General features: G+C 43.9%; 1 pseudogene; it reads left to right on the top strand.

Annotated features, from left to right (window-relative positions):
• Window positions 1–2,167: 2,167 nt before the first annotated feature.
• Window positions 2,168–4,394, top strand: LOC131818439 (transmembrane and coiled-coil domains protein 1-like; annotated as a pseudogene).
• Window positions 4,395–6,315: the final 1,921 nt, after the last annotated feature.

The raw sequence follows: 6,315 nt of genomic DNA, 5'->3' as shown, positions 1-6,315 counted from the left end.
TAAAAACTTATTTCAATAAATAATGGCTGAGAACATTTCAAACATGGAGAGAGATTTGGTCATACAAGTTCATGAAGCAAATAGCAAACCTCCCAACAAAGGAATTTCCAGGACCAGGTGGTTTCACTGCTGAATTCTATGAAAAATCTAAAGAATTAATACCAACCCTTCCCAAACTCTTCCAAAAAGATAAAGAGGGGACACTTCCAAAGTCATTTTACAAAGCCAGCATTACCAAAATAAGAGGACACTACAAGAAAATTACTGGCCAATATCCCAAATGAACACAGAGGCAAAAATACTCAACAAAATATCAGCAAAATAGGGGCACCTGGGCGGCTCAGTGGGTTGAAGCCTCTGCCTTCGGCTCAGGTCATGATCCCAGGGTCCTGGGATCGAGCCCCACATCGGGCTCTCTGCTCAGCAGGGAGCCTGCTTCCCTCTCTCTCTCTCTGCCTGCCTCTCTGCCTGCTTTTGATCTCTCTCTGTCAAATAAATAAATAAAATCTTTTAAAAAAATTAGCAAACCAAATTCAATAGTACATCAAGAAGATTAAATATCCTGATCAAGTGGGATTTATCTTGAGAATTCAAAGGTGATTCAAAATACGAAAATCAGAGAAAGGAAGATGCTGGAAGAGTAGGGGACCCTCATTTCATCTGGTCCCTTGAATTCAGCTAGATATCTATCAAATCATTCTGAACACTCGTGAATTCAACCAGAGAGCTAAGAAAAGAACTGCTGCAATTCTACAAACATACAAGCAACCACTTTTTGCAAGGTAGAATCTGTGAAGACCATGAATCTGAGGGGATATATTGGAAGATAAACAGTGAGGGGAGCGAGCCTCCATAAGTTGGCTATAGGAAAGTTGACACAGCACTGAAGCAGAAAATTGGAACTTTCAGAAATCTGCTCGGTGAGGGACATCCCTGCCTAAAAGGTGCTCAGGTGGCAACACAGGGCAGAATCCTTAATGGAGCAGTGTGGTCTCTGGATCCCTGGGGTCACAGAAAGAATGGGGGTGTCTGAGTCAGCAGAGTTCCCAAGCAACAGAACAGGGAAGCCAGCTACAATCAGAGAGCCCCAGAGTGGGCTCTTAGCTCAGTGTTCCCATAAACCATCAACCGCAGTACATTCCAGTGACTGCACTCCAAGCAGAGGCCAAACAAGTGGCAGAACCAACGTGAGACCCTGGTCCTTACCCCAGGAGGACTGACAGGGGTGCACACCACAGGAGCCTGCAGAGTTTGGTGCACACACAATATTGGCTGCTTTTCCCTAAGGGTTAACTGAAGAGAAGGGGCTGGGATCTTTCAGCTCTGGGGCTGGAGATTGGGGCACTGTCATTTTTCTTTTTATCCTCTGAAGTGGCTTAGAAAACCTTCAGGGAACAAAAGCCATGGAGAGCAACTGGAAACAGTTGATGCTGAGCCTGGCCTCCTGGCAAAGGGCGGTGCAATTCCCCCGAGACCAAGACATCTGAGAATCAGTGCAGCAGGGCCCTCCCCCAGAAGACCAGCTGGAACATCAGACTAATACCAAGTTTACGTAGCACTCAGAACTGAAACACTCGTGCACTAGGAGAAAATTATACAATATATAGAATTCAAGGCCGAGGCTCAGGCAGCATTGGTGGCTGTGGTGGCACAGCAGCGAGGGCCGGGCAGGGGGTGGTTGTGGGGAGATGGACCTGGCGGAGCTGACACAGCAGAAGGAACCAGCACTTGAGCTCAAGCCACTGCCCTGGCAGAGATGCCGGGTGCTCCTCCCTTCCCCGCGGCTTGTCCTAAAAGGATTCCTGTACACCTTAGAAGTGCTTGAGGGAGAGTGATATAGATAGGCATGAAGCCTCTGCCGCACAGCTGCATGTGTAGTTACTGTTGAAGCAAATGCCTACCTAATTTTTTTTAAAGATTTTATTTATTTGACAAGAGAGAGCACAAGTAGGCAGGGAGGCAGACAGAGAGGGAGGGAGAAGCAGGATCCCCACTGAGCAGAGAGTCCAATGCCGGGCTCCATCCCTACACCCTAAGATCCTGACCAGAGCTGAAGGCAGAGGCTTAACCCACTGAGCCACCCAGGCGCCCCAAAGCCTACCTAATTTGACAGGCTTGGTGTGTTTAAAAGTTTTTGAGTTTGCAAATAAGCATATTAAATTTATTGATGGAGCCTATTGATGGAGGCAGTGAACAGTTATATGAGGACTCTGCTCCTGGAGGCAAATCCCAAGATGCAGAGGCCAAAAAGCAAACAGAATCAGAACAAAAGTTGTATGAAATGACCCACAATGCTTTGGAGAACATTAATGTAATTGGCCAAGATTTGAAACATCTCTTCCAGCACCAGCACAGGAGGTCATCAGTGTCTCCACACAATGTGCAACCATTTCAGGTAGATCCAGAACCTGAAATGGATCTGGAAAACCAGAATGCATGTGCTGAGATTGATGGTGTTCCCGCCCACCCCACAGCTCTGAATCGTGTCCTGCAGCAGATCTGAGTGCTACCCAAGATGAAGAGAGGGACGAGCTTACATAATAGGTGGGGCAAAGACCCCAAAGGGAAGTCCCCACATCAACAGGAAATCTGGCCAGGAGATGGCAGCTGTTATCCTTTGGACAGAGCCAGGTCTTTATCCACAACTGATACTCCAACCAGCTCTGATATGATGGAAATAGCTTGTGCTGCTGCTGCTGCTGCTGCTGCTGCTGCTGCATGTCTGCCAGGGGATGAGGCAACTGCAGAGCAGATCCAGCAGATGGAAGTAAGCAGCCTCACCCGGACTTCCAGAGCAATGGCCTCCAGCACTCATGGCAGCTTCTGCACAGACTCTGTGGATGGAACACCAGATCCTCAACACACAAAGGCTGCTCTTGCTCACCTGCAGCAGAAGATTCTGAAGCTCACAGAACAGATCAAGATTGCACAAAGAGCCCGGGACGACAATGTTGCTGAGTACTTGACTTGTCTGCCAACAATGCAGACAAGCTGCAGGCTGCCTGCATCAAGCAGGTCTTTGAAAAGAACCAGAAGTCTGCCCAAACCATCCTCCATCTGCAAAAGAAGCTTGAGAACTACCACAGAAAGCTCCAAGAGGCGGAGCAGAATGGGAGATCCAGGCAGCCAAAAGATGTCTTCAGGGACATGCACCAGGGTCTGAAGGATGTGGGAGCAAAGGTGACTGGTTTCAGTGAAGGTGTGGTGGACAGTGTCAAAGGTGGATTTTCTAGCTTCTCCCAGGTGACCCATTCAGCAGCAGGGGCTGTAGTCTCAAAACCCAGAGAGATGGCCTCACTAATTTGGAATAAATTTGGCAGTGCCGACAATATCCCTAAACTGAAAAACTCTTTAGAAGAAGGGCAAGTGGATAATGGGGGGAAGGGTTAGGGAGTGATTTCAAACTTTCAATCAAGCCCAAAATATGGTAGTGAGGAAGATTGTTCTAGTGCCACTTCAGGCTCAGTGGGAGCCAACAGCACCACTGGAGGCACTGCTGTAGGAGCATCCAGCTCCAAAACAGACACCCTGGACATGCAGAGCTCAGGATTAGATGCACAACTACATGAGAATCAGGAGATCCAGGAAACACAGACCAGGCTAGAATCCTTTGAGACCCTCCAAGAACATTATCAGAGAGACTATTCAGTAATAATGCAGGCCTTACAAGATGAGCGATAAAGATGTGAATGATTAGAAGAACAACTAAATGATGGAACTCCATCAGAATGAAATCTTAAACTTGAAGCAGGAATTGGCCAGCATGGAAGAGAAAGTTGTATTTCAGTCCTGTGAATGGGCCTGGGATATCCAGGAGGCCCTGGAGCCATTCCAGACCCGCATCTCCAGGATGGAGCTGTAGCTACAGCAGCAGCAGGTTGGTGGTACAGCTGGAAGGGCTGGTGAATACCACTGCCTGGAACCTTCTAGGCAAACTCATCAACATCCTTCTGGCAGTCATGGCGGTCCTTTTGGTCTTTGTCTCCACGATAGCCAACTGCATGGTTCCTCTCATGAAGACTGGCAACAGGGCATTCAACAATTTATTCCTTGTGGTTTTCTTTTTTTTTCAAGGTTTTATTTATTTTTTTGTGAGAGAGAGAGCAAGCAAGCACAGGCAGACAGAGTGGCAGGCAGAGGCAGAGGGAGAAGCAGGCTCCCTGCTGAGCAAGGAGCCCAAGGTGGGACTTGATCCCTGGAAGCTGGGATTATGACCTGAGCCGAAGGCAGCCGCTTAATCAACTGAGCCACCCAGGTGTCCCATCCTTGTGGTTTTCATTGCCTTTCTCTGGAAGCATTGGGATGCCCTCTTCAGCTATGTGGAATGGTTCTTCTCCTTCCTCAGATGATGCTAGAACGAGAAGGCAGTGCTCCCCTACCCTCTGGCAAGTGCATGCAGCAAAGAATTAGACAACTTACCTACTCTGAAGTTTTCTACAACAACAAAAGAGTTGAGTGAATATGTTTGCACTTAGAATATTTTTTTTTTCTTCAAGAAACGTAATTGCAATAGTATTTTTTAGATTTTATCCAAGAAGTTTTTTGGGCAAAAATCTTGAATTATTTTTATGTAGCATGATATTCCTTGGGATGCAAATCTTAAAACAGTCCTTTAATATGAACCAACAATCTGGAGCACACTGAAGGGCATTCTAAATTGTGGCTTGAAGGACTGCACTAAAACCCACTAAAAAGATGCAAAAATCTGTTTAGGGGAAACCAGTTAAACCTAAAACCTTGCCTCATCTGGGCTCTCCCCTATCCCAGACTAACTTTACTGTGAAATCCTGCTACATTCTATGTCTGAATTTTTGTATTCAGGGTGGATTGTCCTTGTCTGTGGAAGAATGCATGGATCTCTCCCTGGCTGTCTCATCCGAGTTGGCCACTCATGCTGACCTTGGAAGTATGATCACTTATGAACCTCATCCCTTAACCTTTGCTAGGATACAAAAGTGAGAGCATCATGCCCCGAAGGATCACTGCAAAACCCTACTACAGTATTTTGAAGTATTTTGAAGTAGTCCTCTAAATACTTAATTTGAAGCAAAATCCCTTGGCCACACTTTTAAGGTTTTTTTAAATATGTGTATAGTCACCAACTTAAAAAAAACAAAAAATCCAAACAGCATACTTGAAGGATGTAATACTCAAACTCTCAGTGATTGCTTATGGTTTCTAATAGGATTTTTCATTATCATTATTATTATTGGGGTTTTTTGGAAAGGGTCAGAGGGCCTTTTATTTTTCCTTTGAAATAAAGAAGTGATGTTTTTAAATGAAAAAAAAAAAAGAAAAGAATAATTCAAGGTTTTTTCAAGTCCTTACTCTTTTTTAAAATTTTACTTTTTCCTTTTCAACTAGCTTATTCTATCAACTCTTTTTTAGTCTTTTTAAAATTTTCACTTTTACATTTTATAGATATAGTCTTCATTTTTGTGTTCCTTTCACTGTATTCAATTTTATTTTTGTATATATATGTTTTTCTTTCTTTATAATTCTGGGATGTAGTGTTAGATTATATTCTCTCCCCCCCACCTTTTTTTTTTTTGTTTCTGATCTCTTTGGATTTGTCTAGTATATATTCCTGTGGGGTCATGGTTTGGTCATTTTTATTTTGTTCTCTCATTCATCTATTCTTCTCTAAACAAAATAACTAGAAGATGAAATTTGCAACAAAAGAAAGAATCAGAGGCAATACTCTCTGCCACAGATTTAATAAATATGGATTTAAGTAAAATGTCAAACCTAGAATTTAGAATAACAATTGTAAGGATATTAGATGGGCTTGATAAAAAGCATAAAAAATGCTAGAGAAGGGGCGCCTGGGTGGCTCAGTAGGTTAAAGCCTCTGCTTTTGGCTCAGGTCATGATCCCAGGGTCCTGGGATCGAGCCCTGCATTGGGCTCTCCGCTCAGCAGGGAGCTTGCTTTCCTTCCTCTCTCTCTGCCTGCCTCTCTGCCTACCTGTGATCTCTGTCAAAAATAAAATAAAATAAAATAAAATAAAAATAAAAATAAAAATAAAAATAAATGCTAGAGAATTCCATAGTGTAGAAATAAAATAACTAAAATCTAATCAGGCCAAAATTTAAAATGCTTTAACTGAGATGCAGTCTAAAATGGACGCTCTAATGGCTAGGGTAAAATGAGGCAGAAGAGATAGAGGCATAGAAGACATGATGGAAAGTAAGGAAGCTGTGGAAAAGAGAAAAACTAATGAATCATGAGGAGAGGCTTTGAGAAATCAGCCATGCCATAACTGAAACAATAGTAGAATAATTGGGGTCCCAAAGGAAGAAGAAGGAGAGAGAGA

This window comes from Mustela lutreola, chromosome 16 (assembly GCF_030435805.1).
Source record: "Mustela lutreola isolate mMusLut2 chromosome 16, mMusLut2.pri, whole genome shotgun sequence".
In the NCBI taxonomy this organism is placed as follows: domain Eukaryota; kingdom Metazoa; phylum Chordata; class Mammalia; order Carnivora; family Mustelidae; genus Mustela; species Mustela lutreola.
This window is presented reverse-complemented; position numbering and strand designations above follow the sequence as displayed.